At 46.0% G+C, this 20,476-nt stretch overlaps 1 protein-coding gene across 1 annotated transcript in view; it reads right to left on the reverse strand.

Annotated features, from left to right (window-relative positions):
• Positions 1–20,476, reverse strand: part of LOC124613117 — a 319,714-nt gene that overhangs the window by 62,795 nt on the left and 236,443 nt on the right. The gene's annotated exons all lie outside the window — the stretch shown is intronic.

Here is a 20,476-nt window from a genome sequence, read left to right on the forward strand (position 1 = left end):
TACTTTGCGATACGGGGTCGAATCTCTATCGCAAATCAATCTGATCTCATGCGTCAGCAACTGAGCTGATAAGATTAATTATCGTTTTATATTTTATTTCAGCATATAAGTAGTATGATGAGCTTTCGGGCCAGGTTACTGCCGTGAGGGAACGAGAAATCTTAACGGGTATTTGTGTCACGCGACCGGTGTCTAAACGTGTGAACCGAACCAACCTCATACACTGTGTAAACAGCTTCAACACGGCGCCAACTCAGTTTTCCACGCCCAATAGAGTATGCTTACACTCAAAAGCGAACTGAAGATCTGGTCAGGGTGGCAGCACCGTCGTGGTTACACCAGAGACACAGGGGGAGTATACTGTTGAAGGTTTTTGAATCGAGCGGACTACATCTGTATTCACCAATCTCCTGCATTGCGCAACAATGACACACTGACCAGCACTGTTGTTGATAGTGCTACTCGCACACCATCATCCTGACAACATTTATTCTAAGTTTAATGTGTATGAATCGAGCTCTAGTCTAATAAACGACTGGCAGACTTCATCCCGACTCTCCATTCTCTCATAGATTTATTGTAGTACGCTTTTTTCCAAACTACACTACCCGACAAAGAAAGAGAAGAACCCAAACCACATGGCTGGATCTCACACCAATGTCGGGTATGTAAGTGCAATTCTCTGTGACACGCTGAGTAGCTACGAGTGCTCATTAGCGGTGGTCGTGTTCAGCGGTGTTACCAGGTCTCGTAGAGTATATAAGGGGCATGAACAGCGTCAGATGTTGAGTGATCACTGTGAATCACATGGACTGTTGTAAGACAGCGTTATCTGCAGCTGACACAGTTCGAAATTGGCCTCCCTGTGGACCTCCATTCGGCAGGCTGGTCTAATGGTGCACCAGACAGATTTGTGGTCCATTCGGATGTGACAGTGGCCCGATGATGTACTGCATAGAAACGTGAGGGCAGGCACACTCTTAGTCAAGGTTCTGGTCGACCACATATGACCATCGCACGGGAAGATCGTCGTACTGTGCATAAAGAACGTCGCAGCCCCTTCACATCTGCTCTTGCCATCCGAGGACAAATAATGGACTCCCTGCAGCATTTGGGTCATCCCATGTCATTGGTCAGGGACTTGCACAGCCGTCCTAGTGGATTACCTAGCCATGCGTAGGCTGCCATTAACAGCACAACACAAACGTGTGTCTTTGGAGTGGCACCGTGACTGGGAAGCACGGACTGCTGATGAATAGTGTTGCATTATGTTCAGCAGTGAGTCGCGGTTCTTCGCATCCTCGGATGACCTTCGTCTGCAGGTTGGCTGTTACCTGGGCCGAGGCCCTGCTTCCAGTGTTTTGGAGAACCATAGTGGTGTTACTCGTGTCTTCATGGTGTGGGGGAATCTTTGGGAATAGCCTCAGGTCACGCGTTGTAGTGTCAGAGGGAACTCTGCTAACACATCCATGCGGCACGGACATTCTGCGTCCTCATGTGCTACCTCCCATGTGAGAGCATCATGAAGCCATTTTTCAACAGGACAACATTCTGCACGCTTCGCACGTGCTTCCAAGAAGTCTCTGCGTGATGTTGACGTACTGCCGTGGCCAGCAAGATCTCCAGATCTGTCCCCGACTTGTGGGAACAGCTAGGGAGTTAACTCCGCCTCATTCCCAGTATTCGGGATGTCAAGGATCAGCTACAACAGTTGTGGACCAGCTCGCCCCCGCAGAGGGTAAAACGGCTTTATGACACCCTTTTTAACCCTATGAGTGATTGCGTACAGGACAGATATGCAGCTTCATACTGACAGGCGAGCTCACACAGCAAAGTTCTTCTGCAATGAGGTCACATACCCTCTCAACCCATGAAGTTTCATCTCGTTTCCGGCTCCCCTTCTGGGTGCTCAACTTTTTGTACGGGCAGTGTGCCATGTCGTATGCTAGCCACCTACGCAAGGTCTTCAGGAACAAAGGCTGCAACGTTCACCAAACAAATGAAGTTATCCCAAGCAAGAATCACAAAAAAAAAATCGACGACGAGGAGTAGCGAAAGAAACTTGCTTTTTGTTGTTCTGTGGCTGCATGTTACGCAAGACAAGTCGCTTGCTGGAACGACACAAAATCAAGTTTATCATCGGGCCTCCAATAAAAATCCGACAATTGTTGAGACCAGTTAAAGGTGCAACATGTCTGGGAATTCCCGAGGTCTACACGATTCCTAGCAAGTACGGCCAGTCTTAACGTCGGACAGACAGTGCGCACTGTAGAACAGCGCAGGAAGGAGCGTGGGAGATTTTATTACCTGTGCTACCCCGAAAAATCCGCTTTAGTTAAGCAGGCTCTGGTCACCTCATCAAATATGAGATACCTTTGTCTTCACTGCCACTAACAGCTTCTGGGAATTTGTAATTAAAAGAAGCTCTCGAAATAAAAATCACCGATAATACCGTTGATAGGGACGGCGACCTGTATCTGAGCAGGCGTCGGATCCAGCGATCGGTAGGTTGAAGTGTACGCAGCGAACGCCGAGTCAACGTATGCCCATATAAGGCGATGCCGTGAGCACCATGATGACACACTCGGCAGCTATATTACACAGTGAGGTGACAAAAATCATTGAATACCTCCTAATATGGTGCTGGACCTCCTTTCGTCAGGTGTAGCGAAGCAGCTCGACATGGCATGAACTCAACAATTTATTGTAAGTCTGCTACAGAAATATTGAGCCCTGTTGCCTCTATAGCCGTCGATAGCTGCGAACGTGTTGCCGTTGCAGTATTTTGTGCACGAACTGACCTCTCAATTACGTCCCACGAATGTTCGATGGGTTTCTTATCGGGCGATCTGGATGGTCAAAGCATTCGCTCGAACTGTCCAGAATGTTCTCCATACCAGTCGCGAAAAAAATTACGACCCGGTTACGTGACATCGTTGTTTGGGAACTTGAGCCCATGAATGGCTACAAATGGTCTCCAAGTAGCCGAACATAAACAATTCCAGTCAATGATGGGTTCATGTGGACCAGAGAAACCAGTCCATTCCATGTAAACACAGCCTACACATCTTCAATAAAATTCTTCAGGGTATCAGACCGCATCGTCATCATTTTAAAATGCGCCAACGTTTCGGCCAGCGTTGCAGCTAGCCTTCATCAGGGCCTTACGTTAACTGCTAAATGAACACACTTGGTTCCTTAAATAGCTGCACGAGAAAACCGTGTCGTTACTTGATTGGCTGTAAAAGGAGGAGGAGGAGGGGTGAAAGGTATGCTTTATTGGTGTATCCTTTATTATCTGTCATTGGCTGAAATAGCTGTTTTCTATTGGTCTTTATATTAATCCACCCCATTGGAGGAGACGGACGAATAGCGAACAGGTGATGACTGTGACGTCACACTGTTTCCATGCTGTCCAGAAGCCGGCTGCGGCGTGCCATTGCTTTGTGTGCTCGCGACCACTACTGCGGCTCTCCGCGTGTCTGCATGGGCCGCAACGGCTCTGCCGCCGCTCCGTAGCCCTGCTATTGCAGGCAGCCAAGACCTCGGAAGCTTGTACCCGTCCTCTCTATTCATGTTGGCCAAAAGACCCGCCAACATGAATAGAGAGGACGGGTACAAGCTTCCGAGGTCTTGGCTGCCTGCAATAGCAGGGCTACGGAGCGGCGGCAGAGCCGTTGCGGCCCATGCAGACACGCGGAGAGCCGCAGTAGTGGTCGCGAGCACACAAAGCAATGGCACGCCGCAGCCGGCTTCTGGACAGCATGGAAACAGTGTGACGTCACAGCCATCACCTGTTCGCTATTCGTCCGTCTCCTCCAATGGGGTGGATTAATATAAAGACCAATAGAAAATAGCTATTTCAGCCAATGACAGATAATAAAGGATACACCAATAAAGCATACCTTTCACCCCTCCTCCTCCTCCTTTTACAGCCAATCAAGTAACGACACGGTTTTCTCGTGCAGCTATTTAAGGAACCAAGTGTGTTCATTTAGCAGTTAACGTAAGGCCCTGATGAAGGCTAGCTGCAACGCTGGCCGAAACGTTGGCGCATTTTAAAATGATGACGATGCGGTCTGATACCCTGAAGAATTTTATTGAACAAGACAACGGCCGCGGAAGCCTACGATTACATACAGCCTACACAATTATGAAGCTGCCACCCGCACGCACAGTGAATTGTTGACAATTTGGCTACATGGATTCGTGGAGTACGCGCCACACTCGAAACCAACCATCTGCTCTTACCAACTGAAATCGGGACTCATCTGACCAGGCCACAGTTTTCTAGTCGTCTAACGTCCGAAAGACGTAGTCAAGAGCCAGGGAGAGGAGCTGCAGGCGATGTCGTGCTGTTTAGCTAAGGCACTCGCGTCGGTCGTCAACTGCCGTAGTCAATTAACGCCAGATTTCAGCACACTTTTATAACGGATACTTTTCACATTGATTTCGGAGGTTATTTCACGAAGTGTTACTCCTATGTTGGGGCTGATAACTCTATGCATGCGGTCGTTAAGTGAAGACCGTCGGCCACTGCATGTCAGAGGTAATGCCTAAATTTGTTATTTTTGGCATGCGCTTGACGACGTGGATCTCGGAGCACTGAATTTCCTAACGATTTCCAAAATGGGATGTCCCAAGCGTCTAGCTCCAACTACTATTCCGCGTTCGAAGTATGTTAATTCCCATCGTGCGGCCGTAATCAGGTCGAAAACCGTTTCACATGAATCGCCTGAGTAGCAACCCCGCCAGTCCACTGGCATTTTATACCTCGTGCACCGCCATCTGTATATCTGCATTTCGCTATGCCATAACTCTTGTCTCCACAGTGAGTAAGGGCGTACTAACAGTCCATTAACTACCATTCCCCTTGACAATGGCCATGGAGTGCTTGGTGAACATTCCTGGCTTTTTAACCACTTGACGCAGCTGGATCCAGAGGACGTTTTTTCATCGTTACAACCGCGTGACTATGCATTCTTACACAACAAAATCGTGCCTGTTGATTCTGTAACTGGCCAGAAAGCTATTTCACTAGGTAATCGAGTGTTGAGTTCAACCTATAAATACAGATGGCAGTTTTGCAAAGCTTCACACCAGGTCCGTTCGTGTATCACTGTATATTTGACGCCACTTGAAGTGCATCCTGTCCCAACTCTTTATGATGAGTGATTACATGCAAGTTACGTTTGCGTAACCTACAGTATTACGAAGGACATACATGATAAATTTATTACATTGCACATATAAAGATTCACAGGTCCTCGTCTTGCGATGAAAGTGTAATCTTGGCTTCTTAACATTCGACTGGTTATGTATCGTTTCTGGATAAGAATTTCGTTACCACAAATTTATTCATCTGCCCTTCTTCATCATCCCCGAATGCCTGGCTTAACATCGTGGAGCAAGCCCTATAGTGACGGTTGTGCCAGTAACTCATGCTAAAGGGTGTTTCACAATTCCTTTTATATGCTTCTTGGAGTTGTAGAGGGGACATAATACATAATGTTTAGTTAAGGAATCCATATCCAGAAATGTGCCGTTTATATATAAAAGAAGTTTGAATATAGAATCATTCTGAAATCTCCCACCTCACGGTACGCACCAAAAAATGAGAAAAGGGAGACGTCGTCAGTCCCTGTTGTAAAATTATGGCATCACACACCAGTTTGGTCCGACTACGACAGCGAGAATCTGGTACGTTCCAACTGGGAGCGTTGATTGTGCTGCTGTACGGACGCGCCGTACTCTCGCGACTTTGAATAGAACGTCCTTCGTCACGGAGAAGAACACCCGGCGACAAGTACCCTAAAAGTTGCCCATGCCATAGGTTCTTGTTGAACACATAGGTCAGAGATCATTGTCTTCGCTGTGTCCGTACCTTGAAGCGGGCCATTTGAAAGCGATTCAATCTGTAATCAGACAGTACATTTCCTTATCAGAACTTCATGTCCTAAGTCCTCCCTACAACCACTAGAAGTCTGTAATAGGAATTTTGAAACACCTTGCATAAGCTTATCATGTGCGCAGGGTGTCCAAATTTTAGTTCCAGTTACAAAACTCTATAGTAAAAGTATCGCTGTTAAGGATGACGTCAAATTTGAACAGGGTATTATTGACGTAGGGGGAATTACTTGCACGCGTGAAAGTGGACAACGAATGGCCATGGAACATTCTGTGGACAGACGAAACCCATTTCCGTCTCCAAGCACGTGTCAATACGCATAACTGCAGAATACGGACAACGGAAAAACCACACGCACATCAACCAGCACCACTTCACTCTGCAAAGATGACTGCGTGGTGCGGACTGACAGCATCATATGTCGCAGTGCCGTAGATGAGTTCTCTAGGTCCTGTTAGCTGTAGCGTCACTGGGGAACGCCGAGACTCTTTTGCGCACCAACATCATTCCAAGAGCGTAGACGTGTGGGTAGCATCATTTTTATGCAAGATGGCGTTTCTCCGCAGATTGTATAGCCAGTGAAGCGGTTGCTGCACAGGCATTTCGGAAATGCTGGAACTATGAGCCGTCATTTCCCTACATCCTAGTCGTCCAGATCATCTGATCTTTATCCATGTGACCCCTGGCTGTGGGATTGTCTGAAGCATGCTGTGTTCAGTGTTCTAACGACGAACGTGGCTGAACTGCAACCACGCGCTGCGCAACGCATTCTGAACGTGACCCAACTCTTCCCCCCCCCCCCCCCACTCCCCCCCCCCCCCCCACCGCCCTCCCCGAGACCCACCGAACTGTTGTGGAACATGCTGTTTCTCGATTTCAGCTTGTGGCAGAAAACGGTGGACAGCATACTAAACATGCTTTGCGCCAGTTTCACGATAATGCGATACCGATGCCATTTTGCTTTTTATGTGATTGTTGGTCGCAGAACAAAAACCGATGTCATTTGGTTTTTCATCCGGTATTTGGCCCCAGAACAGTTAAAGAAGTTGTCATTTTGCTTTTTATGCGGCATTTGACCTCATGACAATTGAAAAGCGATTTTTTTTATCTGGAGTGGTACGCGGTTGCCGTGGTGGATGGGCTTACGTACCTAGGAGTACCATAATGTTGACTGCCGAACTTGCGCAATCATGCACATTGAACTGTACGGATGGTGTAATTCGCAACTCACACCATAGCCGTCGTATTGCGATTCATGTACGTTAATTTACGTTAAGAGGCTTAGAGCGCCATCTATTGATAAAAATCTTCATTAACCTTTTTTCGTTCCATCAATTTTCCCCATGTGTCAAAAATATGCTGTTCAAATCTGACGTCATTCTGAGCAGTGTTTCTTTTTCTACAGCGCTTAAAAACTGGAACTTTAATTATGGACAACCTGCACGTGCTGTCTCTTAAGGGGGAACAACAGGGTGGTGGTTGAAAAAACTCGAAATGTTTTGTTATGTATTTTGAATGTATATACATTGAAGAGTTATTCATCAAAATATTACGCGAGAACTCCAAAAACCGACGATTGTGTGGACATTTGAAACCGAGCGTTCGTGGCGCGCCTCGGCGTTAGAGAACCGGTTTCGCACTCACGCTCCCTTCGTTGCGTCCGTGAGACGTTTAGGGTTAAAGTTAACCTGATTCGCTGAGCGTTGTTTGGGCGGTTTCATTCAAAATGTGAACGAAAGTTTCAACATTCTCATTTGGAGATACTCTCCAAAAATAACATCCAGCCGAAGTGAAATTGCCAACATTGTTTCAGATTTGCCCGTATATCTATCTACACAGTGTAGATAATACGGCATTAATGCACGTGACAAATGCCTTCAAATCAAAATCGGCAATGGAATGCGCCGATTCTGTGAAGATAGAGACGCCAGCGTCGATGCGCTCAGCGATGAAAAGGGCTTTGAGGACGAAAACCAGGACTTGCCAGGTCAAAGTAGCAGATAGTGGCCATCCACTGGCCGGGGCGATAGTTATTAGGGACCAGGTATCGATGATATGCCGTAAGTTTCGAGCTTTGTCCCTTCTTTTATATGAAAAATACTTGCAAGCGTTAAATGCATGCCGGCCGGAGTGGCCGAGCGGTTCTAGGCGCTACAGTTTGGAACCGCGCGACCGCTACGGTAGCAGGTTCGAATCCTGCCTCGGGCATGGATGTGTGTGATGGCCTTAGGTTAGTTAGGTTTAAGTAGATCTAAGTTCTAGGGGACTGATGACTTCAGAAGTTAAGTCCCATAGTGCTCAAAGCCATTTGAACCATTTTTGTTAAATGCATTTTTCTCAAAACCATGTTTTTCGGCATGCTTGTAATCGCCCACGCTACAATTTTCATCCGGTTTTAGTGATCTTTGGTCTCCCTTGAAGCAAAATGAAGTCTCTTCAGTTCATCGTAGCAGATTTTTTTATGTTTATATTCAGTATTTCTTTCGGCCAAAAAAGGGGTGTCCAAAACACGCCATTTTTTTTAAATATCTGTAATTGTGCTAAGAAGTTTTTTTTTTTTTTTGCTAATCCCTACAATGAACTAAAATTACATGTGTTAAGGATCAGGTTGATACGTTCATTTTTCAACCGGAGTTACACCGACAACCATCGATCTAACACCTTTCAGAGTTGCCTCGGGAAAATGCCAACTACGCAGTGGAAATACTAATATTTTTCAATAAAAACTTCACTGTGTGTTTTATTTATTGCATCAAACCCCATTTGTCTACTACATTCCAGTACAGAGAAAAAAAATCCTGAATTTGAGCAAATTTTCGTCCGTCACCATGTCGTTCTCTCAAAACAAAATACAACACCGGCGATTAAAATTGCTACACCAAGAAGAAATGCAAATGATAAACGGGTATTCATTGGACAAATATACTACACTAGAACTGACGTGTGATTACATTTTCACGCAATTTGGGTGCATAGATCCCGAGAAATCGGTACCCAGAACAACCACCTCTGGCCGTAATAACGGCCTTGATATGCCTGGGCATTGAGTCAAACAGAGTTTGGATGGCTTGTACAGGTACAGCTGCCCATGCAGCTTCAGCACGATACCACATCAAGAGGAGTGACTGGCGTATTGTGACGAGTCAGTTACTCGCTCACCATTGACCAGACGTTTTCAATTGGTGAGAGATTTGGAGAATGTGCTGGCCAAGGCAGCAGTCGAAACATTCCTATACCCGGAAAGGCCGTACCGGACATGCAACATGCGGGTCGTGCATTATCCTGCTTAAATGTAGGGTTTCACGGGGATCGAATGAAGGGTAAAGCCACGGATCATAAAACATCTGAAATGTAACGTCCACTATTCGAAGTGCCGTCAATGCGAACAAGAGGTGAGCAAGACGTGTAACCAATGGCACCCCATACCATCCCGCCGGGTGATACGCCAGTATGGCGATGACGAATACACGAATCCTATGTGCGTTCACCGCGATGTCGCCAAACACGGATGCGACCATCATGATGCTGTAAACAGAACACGGATTCATCCGAAAAAATGACGTTTTGCCATTCGTGCACCAAGGTTCGTCTTCGAGTACACCATCGCAGGCGCTCCTGCCTGTGATGCAGCGTCAGGGGTAACTGCAGGCATGGTCTCCGAGCTGATAGTCTATGCTGCTGCAAACGTCGTCGAACTGTTCGTGCAGATGTTAGTTGTTTTGCATACATCCCCGTCTGTTGACTCAGTGATCGAGACGTGGCTGCACGATCCGTTACAGCTATGCGGATAAGACGTCTGTCATCTCGACTGCCAGTGATACGAGGCCGTTGGGATCCAGCATGGCGTTCCGTATTACCATCCCGAACCCACCGATGGTAGTTGTTTTGCATACATCCCCGTCTGTTGACTCAGTGATCGAGACGTGGCTGCACGATCCGTTACAGCTATGCGGATAAGACGTCTGTCATCTCGACTGCCAGTGATACGAGGCCGTTGGGATCCAGCATGGCGTTCCGTATTACCATCCCGAACCCACCGATTCTTTATTCTGCTAACAGTCATTGGATCTCGATCAACGCGAGCAGCAATGTCGCGATACGGTAAACCGCAATCGCGATAGGCTACAATGCGACCTTTATTAAAGTCAGAAACGTGATGGTACGCATTTCTCCTCCTTACACGAGGCATCACAACAACGTTTCACCAGGCAACGCCGGTCAACTGCTGTTTGTGTATGAGAAACCGGTTGGAAACTTTCCTCATGCCAGCACGTTGTAGGTGTCGCCACCGGCGGCAACATTGTGTAGACGCTCTGCAAAGCTAATCATTTGTATATCACAGCATCTTCTTCCTGTCGGTTAAATTTCGCATCTGTGGCACTTCATCTTAGTGGTGTAGCAATTTTAATGGCCAGTAGTGTATAAAAAACGAATTGATCTTGTGTTGCAGTCCAGCTTCCAAAAACGACATCTGCGTATCATCTACTTGAAATTCTCCCGTGCTGTCAACTGAGCGGGTAAGTCATATGGAATCAGCGTTTCAACGGATTTGTACCCGTTATCTTTAGGAGATTAGTAGGAACCTCAATGAAGCCAGGCTTGACTGTGTCCGATAACCCAAGAATACTTCTTCCGTTGTTTTTGCACGCTCCGTGCACGTCGTAAGTTTCTTCACCTGTGCCCTACTTCGAAAGCCACTTCTCGAGACGCGCTGGAGGGGGACCGCCGCCGGTGGATCGGAAGTGTAGTGGGCAGCGGACGCCGGTGGAACCGGGTCCTGGGTCCTGTGTGGGCGCTTACGTAAACGACGGGCTATCGCATCATGCGCCCGTGACTCGGCCGCCACGGTCACGCGCGTGCCGTGCTGCGCCGCCTTACGCAACCACGGGAGGGACAGCTCAGATCCGTGCCACAGCACGCAGATAGACGCCGTCTGTGTGCTCTTCCGACCGGACGTGCTGTGTTTCATTACACTGAATGGAATAGACAACATGAAACCGGCACCATAATGACGCCGTTACCAACACTATTTACGAAGGACACTACATACATGTTAACTATAGACTATTGCCCCCGTTCGTCAGATGGTTACAGTGAAGTACACATTGCACTGCAGTGCAATGTTGTGAGATCAGTTGTACTTGCGTAGAGTGCGTTACTCAAAATCCGGAAGAGGGTAACTACACAGGGTGTTCGGAAATTCCCGTTATAGACTTTTAGGACTGGCACACGGAAGTGAGTACATAATGTTTGAATGGAAACCAATGTCCGGAAACGTATCGTTTCCTTTCTAGGGTAGTTTCGGTTCAGATGTTTAACTCACCAACTTCGGTTTGAAGGGCTGAACTAGGGGTGACGCAGTACAACCATTACGTAACGGTTCGATAGGAAACAAAGCAAACCTCCATTCATCACTTAAGCACATTTCTTTCTACACTACTGGCCATTAAAATTGCTACACCACGAAGATGACGTGCTACAGACGTGAAATTTAACCGACTGGAAGAAGATGCTGTGATATGTAAATGATTAGCTTTTCAGACCATTCACACAAGGTTGGCGCCGGTGGCGACACCTACAAGGTACTGACATGGGGAAAGTTTCCAACCGATTTCTCATACACAAACGGCAGTTGACTGGCGTTGCATGGTGAAACTTTGTTGTGATGCCTCATGTAAGGAAGAGAAATGCGTACCATCACGTTTACGACTTTGATAAAGGTCGGATTGTAGCCTATCGCGATTGCGGTTTATCGTATCACGACGTTGCGGCTCGCGTTTGTCGAGATCCAATGACTGTTAGCAGAATATGGAATCGGTGGGTTCAGCAGGGTAATACGGAACGCCGTGCTGGATCCCTACGGCCTCGTATCACTAGCAGTCAAGATGACAGGCATCTTATCCGCATGGCTGTAACATATTGTGCAGCCAGCCGGCCGAAGTGGCCGTGCGGTTCTAGGCGCTGCAGTCTGGAACCGCGAGACCGCTGCGGTCGCAGGTTCGAATTCTGCCTCGGGCATGGATGTGTGTGATGTCCTTAGGTTAGTTAGGTTTAACTAGTTCTAAGCTCTAGGGGACTAATGACCTCAGAAGTTGAGTCCCATAGTGCTCAGAGCCATTTGAACCATTTATCGTGCAGCCACGTCTCGATCCCTGAGTCAACATATGGGAACGTTTGCAAGACAACAACCATCTGCACGAACAGTTCGACTACGTTGGCAGCAGCATGGACTATCAGCTCGAAGACCATGGCTGCGGTTACCCATGACGCTGCATCACAGAGAGGAACGCCTGCGACGAACCTGGGTGCACGAATGGCAAAACGTAATTTTTTCGGATGAATCCAGGTTCTCTTTACAGCATCATGATGGTTGCATCCGTGTTTGGCGACATCGCGGTGAACGCACATTGGAAGCGTGTATTCGTCATCGCCATACTGGCGTATCACCCGGCGTGATGGTATGGTGTGCCATTGGTTACACGTCTCGGTCACCTCTTGTTCGCACTAACGGCACTTTGAACAGTGGACGTTCCATTTCAGATGTGTTACGACCCGTGGCTCTACCCTTCATTCGATCCCTGCGAAGCCCTACATTTCAGCAGGATAACGCACGACTGCATGTTGCAGGTCCTGTACGGGCCTTTCTGGATTCAGAAAATGTTTTATTGCTGCCCTGGCCAGCACATTCTCCAGACCTCTCACCAATTGAAAACGTATGGTCAACGGTGACCGAGTAATTGGCTCGTCACAATACGCCAGTCACTACTCTTGATGAACTGTGGTATCGTGTTGAAGCTGTATGGGCAGTTGCACCCGTACACGCCATCCAAGCTCTGTTTGACTCAATGCCCAGGCGTATCAAGGCCGTTATTACGGCCAGAGGTGGTTGTTCTGGGTTCTGATTTCTCAGGATCTATGTAATCAAATGTCAGTTCTAGTATAATATATTTGTCCAATGAATACCCGGTTATCATCTGCATTTCTTCTTGGAGTAGCAATTTTAGTGGCCAGTAGTGTATTGTCATTTAGACATTACGTGTTTACATTATTCTAAAATAAAAAAGAACCCAGCATAATGTGTACGAATAGAACAGTACTGATGCATTACAAAAGCGCCTCGATGTGGCGACCACCAGCTTTGTTATAGACACTGTACCTACAAAGCGTGTTCTGGTATACACTCTCCATCCCACGTGATCTCTTCAGTTTCTACTGCAGTGGCCACAACTCGTGCCAGCAGATCTTCCTCTGTCTCTACAGGAGTCTCGGAAAATAAACTTTGCATACGACCCTGCAAGAAGTAGTCCATATCGCGGTGGCCACGCAGCTGGATATTTCACTTTATCGTCTGCTGAGACGTCTCAAAACCGCACTTGCAGGTCTCGTAGTAAGCCAGACGTTAAGTGACATCAGGTACCTAGCTGACGTAGTATGCGTCATCTTGTCAAGCCTATTGCATACCAGGACAAGCACCTCTGAGAATTTTCTCTTTCCCTCAGCAGACGTGGACGCTTTACACGTCTGGATTGAAAGCGTCACACTGTTTCCCATTCAAAATATTTCGTATTCACTCGCGCCTACAAGTTCTACTGTATAAGCTTGTCACGGGAATTCTCAAACACCCAGTATTTCAGGTCTGTAGTCGTCCTCAACCATTCGATGAAACACGCATGTCAAGTGTTCGTAGAAAAATTTCCGGATGCCGATATCTCAGCACAAAGCAGCATATACGATTTAGTTAAAAATGTCGTACATCAGATACAGTTTGAAATATAAAACGACACTGCAAATTAATTTTATTATTGCACAGGCCATTGCCAATATTGAAACGAGAATTACTGCTAGTCCAGAAAAAATCACTATGTGAGTTATCATAGCAGTATGGCGCTAAATACACATCTTGTCGTAAAACTCTTCTCGAATTAAATTGTAACTACACCGCGCTAAAACTGTGCAACAACTGAAGGAGACGAAAAAACCGAAACTGATTATGACAACTGACTTCTGGAAACGTTGTTAGTGGACAGACAGACATGATGTCGTATTTCATGTTGCATGCGACGTAATTTCATTTGTCCAGCCATGTTACTTCGCAGAATACTGGGATTTGGACACCGAGGAGTCCTCGAGAGGTATTCAAGCGTCCACTTCACGATGAGAAAATGGGTGTTTGGTGTGGCGCCTCCGGAATTGTATAATGGGACCAATATTTTTTGACCGAGCTGACAATACACAAGTTTACCTCACAATTTTCGAAAAATTCTATGCGCAGTTAACTGATAATGAAAAATAGTGCAGCTTCTTTCAACAAGACGGAGCTACGTGTCATGCATCAAACGATGTGCTGAATGGCGTTTATGCAGCTTTCACAAATGAACGAGTTGTAGGCAGTACACTGTGGCCTCCACGTTCCCAGAATCGTCTACTTGCAATTCTTTCCTTTTGGACTACTCATTGGAAAGAGTTCAGGCAGGTAATCCCCAAAATATTGATGAAGGTGAACAATGAACGAGCAATCGCCGAAATTGACAACAAAGTTATGTGTGAGACAACTCTCAATATGATCAGTCGAGCACACAGCTGCATGCTGTCTTCTGTTGGCTTATAGGTTGTCACAACGTCGATGTTCAGTGATCATCTCGCAAGACGTTTGCTACAGTAATGATAATGAAAGCACTAATGTTAAGAAACGCATCATTTAAACAACGATTCATTCATAAATTTCATTCAAACGTAATCTACAGATTCTACAGCGATTAGGGTTGTGGGTTCGGTTTTATATTGGTCAACCTGGGCAAGAACAGTCGAATCCTATTAGGGTCTTCTTCTGTACGCTCTGATTGTGATGAAGTCCGCAACCTACAGATTTTTTCTTTCCAGTTTGTATAGTTCGTAACTTAATTGTTGTTAACGATGATCTCTTCAGTGCTTTAATTCGTTGGGTGCTGTCTATACTGTTAACGGATGTGACAGTCTTTTACTGGCGCTACAATTAATTTTGTGTCCCAGTTCCTGGATATGGTGGGTCTGAGGCTGCTGTGTCTTTCCGTAGTACTTCCTTCAAATAGTCGCACGAACGACAAAATGCCTGATATCGAAATAAGTGTCCACGGAATAGACAAGCAACTGAAATCGCTCAACAGAAGGCCGTCCACTGGACCCGACAGAATACTATCATGATTCCACATAGAGTATGCAAAGGACTTGCCCCTCTATTAGCACAAGTGTACCTTAGGTCTTTGGAGGAGTGAAGGGTTCCTGACAATTGGAAAAAGGCACAAGTCATTCCCATTTTCAAAGAGGTTCGTCGAACAGACACATAAAAGTACAGACGCGTATCTCTGACGTCGGTCAGTTGTAGAATTCTGGAACATGTTTTATGCTCGCGTATTATGACATTTCTGGAGCCGAAAAACTCTTTTGCAGGAATCAACATGTGTTCCGGAAACAATTATAGTGTGAAACCCAGCTCACTCTGCTCTTCCACGAGTCCCAGAAAGCAGTAGATACAGGTGCCCGGGTAGATACTATGTTCTTCACTTCAGGAAGGCATTGAATACAGACCTGCATTGCCTGTAATGAGCAAAATATGACCGTACGGATAACCAGACCAACTTTTTGATTGGATGTGAAGAGTTAGTAGCAAACCGAACACAGCGTATGATTCTGAACGGAGAGAAATCTTCAAACACGAAAGTAACTTAGGGCGAGTCCCAGGGGAGCGTTACAAGACCATTACTTTTCAGAGATATACAGTATGTATATAAATAACATAGCAGATAACGCCAGAAATTCCATGAGGCTTTTCGTCGATAACGCTGTTGTACATGGGGAAGTCGCGGCGCTAGAAAATTGTTGCGAAAGGCAGGAAAACTTGCAGAGGATCGACACTTGCAGGGAGTACATGAAATGTATTCGCAGTTTGCGAATATGGGCAGCCAGCAGCTCTATAATGAAATGACGACAGTGAAAATTTATGCCGGAACGGGACTCTAACACAGATTTCCCGCTTATAGTGGGCGGTCGCCTAACCATTAGGCTACCCGAGCACGCTCCAGGGCCAGAACCAAGCTTCCATATGTCGTCAACCAAGTGTTTACAAACCGCATTAGTACTTCCATTATGTTAGGTCAGGGGCCCTAATTCCGTCCCTGCTTCCATAATTGGCAATTGATGTTCAGCCGAAACTTCCTGGCAGATTAAAACTGTGTACCGGACCGAGACTCGAACTCGGGACCTTTTGCCTTTCGCGGGTAAGTGCTCTCCCAACAGAGCTACCGAAGCACGACTCAGCCCCGTCCTCACAGCTTTACTTCCGCCAGTACCTCGTCTCCTACCTTCCAAACTTTACAGAAGCTCTCCTGCAGAAGAGCTTCCGTAAAGTTTGGAAGGTAGGAGACGAGGAACTGGCGGAAGTTGACTGGGTATTCTGACTGATGATAACGGCTCGTCTTTTGCTGCGTTGTACTCTAGGTGTCACTGATCATTCATACCTTGAACGCATCAGACAGTCATGCCATTGTTAGTCCGAAGACCGATAGTTGTCAGCACACAATGCAAGCAGCATGCTATCTGCGACCGACACAGTGGGGCGGGCTTCACTGACATCAGGCGAGAAACCAATCATTGGTGGAAAACTTGAGAGCAAAATTCAAACACAAACCTTTTATGTTATTAAATAAACTATTATACTGTTATGGTCCATTTAGCACTAAATAAGATTCTAACGGTTTTATAGAAACAAAATAAATCTAAAATTTTGTACTATTTTGAACCTCACAAGGATCTAGAATGTTAACGTACGAAACTAGAGTGAAAGACGAACAATGAGGTTGTTTCTTGGACGGAATGGAGGCTGGGGTGAGAGGCGAGTGGTGAAAGAGACGCTTGAGTGGGTTCTTTGTGAGACAGAAGCAGGTGGCAGGTTCTCACACATTCAGGCTCGCCACTGTATGTGGGCGAGGTGCGGCAATGACTGGAGCAGCCAGCAGAGGTTCTTCGGCGCATGCACGTGCACTCGGAAACTCAAGTGCTTTTATACACGTACAGTAACGCCTACTGGAATATACGTAGTATATACGTAATGTAAGGGGAAACGTTACAAAAACGTAAATGTTGGTCAATCCCCGGAAGTTCTTGACCAACTGGTTTGAAATTTTGACACAAAGTGGAATTAATACAGTTTTTTAATGTACCTAATTCTTTAAGGCACGTATATTTTTAATGTATATATAATATATGTACTATATAGAGATCTCAGAATGTATATTTCCGATTTACTTAAAATTTTTACGTGTTACTGTAGAAACGTTAACACACGTATAGACTAAATACTTTTTAATATATACAGGGTAACTATTGCCACCGAGAATAATTCCGAAAGTATGATAATAGCTGAAAAGTTTGTGGGACAAATGTTACATGGGACAATGAGGGCCATAATATTAAGTTGGTTGTTTGTTGCTAGGTGGGGTCGCGTCAGAGATATGGTAAGCTTCGTTTTTTTAAATGGGATGCTGTAATTTGGTTCTTATTTTCTGACAGCAGCTATCAAGACGAATCCAATGATGTGTAACAGTAAGGTCTTTGAAGGTCAACGAAGGTGAAAAAGGTGGCATGAGCATCTATGGACACAAGGTGTTCGAAGTGATTACGACTGGTATCAACGCAGTGTTGCAATCTTCTTATCTTGGATTGAGTGGTATTCCTTATCACTTCGGCACTTATCGAAGCACATGCATTGACAATTGTCTCTCATATATCGTGCAAATAGTAAATATTCTTCAGTCTGGATCCGCGCGACCGCTACGGTCGCAGGTTCGAATCCTGCCTCGGGCATGGATGTGTGTGATGTCCTTAGGTTAGTTAGATTTAAGTAGTTCCAAGTTCTAGGGGACTGATGACCTTAGATGTTAAGTCCCACAGAAAGAAAAGTAAATATTCGCCGAATACGACGTATCCGTCTAATGTGCCATTGACATCTAAACACCATTCGACAGTTTCGCAATACAACACTAACAGGAACGGTAAGACTAGTATCTTCGAATCAAGCGAATGTGTATGATGTATTCCTTCGAAGAACAAGTCGACATGCTTCTGATTTACGGAGAATGGCAACGAAATTCAGTGAGAGCTGGAGACTTACACGCTGAAACATATCCCCAGCGAACTCATCATACACTTCGTACATTTAAATATGTGTATGATAAATTCAGAATAGCTGGATCCTTAACGCATCGGAAATATATCCGGCAAAGGAAAGTTACTAACGAGGAAACGGAAATTGGTACTCTTGCCACTGTGGTTCGAGATCCTTGTGTTAGTTCGCGTCAAATCGCAAGGGAATCTGGCATGAGCCAGAGTAGTGTCGTTCGTGTTCTGCATCGCCATAAATATCATCCTTACCATATCAGTCTCCATCAAGAATTAACGGGTACGAATTGTATGCATCGCACTGAATTCTGCCTTTGGGCTCAACTTCAGATTCAGAGGGATGACACATTTATTAATTTGAATTGACGAGGCTACATTCACGAACCATGGAAATGTTAATTTACATTACATGCGTTATTGGGGAGCTGAAAATCCATGTTGGCTGCGACAAGTTGCACACCAAAAACCGTGGTAGATGAATGTATGGTGTGGGATTCTGGAGAACAGAATTATAGGCCCCTATTTCATCGAAGGAAATATTAATGGTAGGAAGTACACCACGTTCCTGCAAGAAACATTAGGTGTATTATTAGATGAAATACCTTTGCGAACAAGGAACAGAATGTGGTATCAACACGATGGGTGTCCGGCACATTTTTCGCTGATGGTTAGAAATGAGTTGAAGAGACAAATCCCAAATGGTTGGATCAGGTGCGGAGGAGATGTGTCGTGACTGGCTAGTTCGCCAGAATTGACGCCTCTGGATTTCTTCTTGTGGAGATTCGTAAAAGACATTGTTTATGAAGACGTTCCAACTGCACCTGAAGATATGCGAGAGAGAATTGTCAGAGCATGTGCTTCGATAAGTGCCGATGTGATACGGAATACCACTCAATCCATGATAAGAAGATTGCAGTAGTACATTGATACCAATTGTCATCACTTCGGAGACCTTCTGTAAATAGACGTTCATGTAACCTTTTTGACCTTCGTTAACCTTCAAAGACCTTCCTGTTACACATCATTGGACTCGTCTCGATAGCCACTATCAGAAATAAGTACCAAACTATAGCATCCCATTTACTAAAACAAAAGTATACGCTAGTGAAACGTTGGCAAACAGGGAAGTTATATTTATGGCTAATTGCTTTATGATTAGAATGCTACTAGAGAATCTGATTTGCAATAACAATAAACAATACTCAAGGTCAGAAAGGGCGGGGCGGGCGGGGGGGGGGGGGGGGGAGCAGATACACAGAGGGGTGGGAAGAAATGGACATAGAAAACGGAAAGGAGGAGATGGACAGAGTGGGAGCAGTAGGAGAGAGAGGAAAGGAGGGCAAGATAGAGAGAGAAAAGGGGAGTAGGTGATGGAGAGACCAAGGGGGACAGAGACAGGGAAGAAAAACAGCAAATGACGTATCCTATCCCCAGACATATTACACTATTGGCCGTTAAAACTGCTACACTAAGAAGAAATGCAGATGATAAACGGGTATTCATTGGACAAATATATTATACTACAACATTTTCACGCAAGTTGGATGCATAGATCCTGAGAAATCAGTACCCAGAACAACCACCTCTGGCCGTAATAACGGCGTTGATACGCCTGGGCATTGAGTCAAACAGAGCTTGGATGGCGTGTACAGGTACAGCTGCCCACGCAGCTTCAACACGATACCACAGTTCATCAAGAGTAGTGACTGGCGTATTGTGACGAGCCATTTACTCGGTCACCACTGACCAGACGTTTTCAATTGGTGAGAGATCCGGAGAATGTACTGGCCAGGGCAGCTGTCGAATATTTTCTGTATCCAGAAAGGCCCGTACAGGACCTGCAACATGCGGTCGGGCATTATCCTGCTGAAATGTAGGGTTTCGCAGGGATCGAATGAAGGGTAAAGCCACGGCTCGTAACACATATGAATGTAACGTCCACTGTTCAAAGTACCGTCAATGCGAACAAGAGGCGACCGAGACGTGTAACCAATGGTACGCCATACCGTCACGCCGGGTGATACGCCAGTATGGCGATGAAGAATACACACTTCCAATGTGCGTTCACCACGATGTCGCCAAACACGGATGCAGCCATCATGATGCTGTAAAGAGAACCTGGATTCATCCGAAAAAATGACGTTTTGCCATTCGTGCACCCAGGTTCGCCGTTGAGTACATAATCGCAGGCGCTCCTGTCTGTGATGCAGCGTCAAGGGTAACCGTAGCCATGGTCTCCGAGCTGATAGTCCATGCTGCTGCAAACGTCGTCGAACTGTTCGTGCAGATGGTTGTTGTCTTGCAAACGTCCCCACCTGTTGACTCAGTGATCGAGACATGACTGCACGATCCGTTACAGCCATGCGGATAAGATGCCTGTCATCTCGACTGCTAGTGATACGAGGCCGCTGGAAT

Source organism: Schistocerca americana, chromosome 4, assembly GCF_021461395.2.
Source record: "Schistocerca americana isolate TAMUIC-IGC-003095 chromosome 4, iqSchAmer2.1, whole genome shotgun sequence".
Lineage (NCBI taxonomy): Eukaryota > Metazoa > Arthropoda > Insecta > Orthoptera > Acrididae > Schistocerca > Schistocerca americana.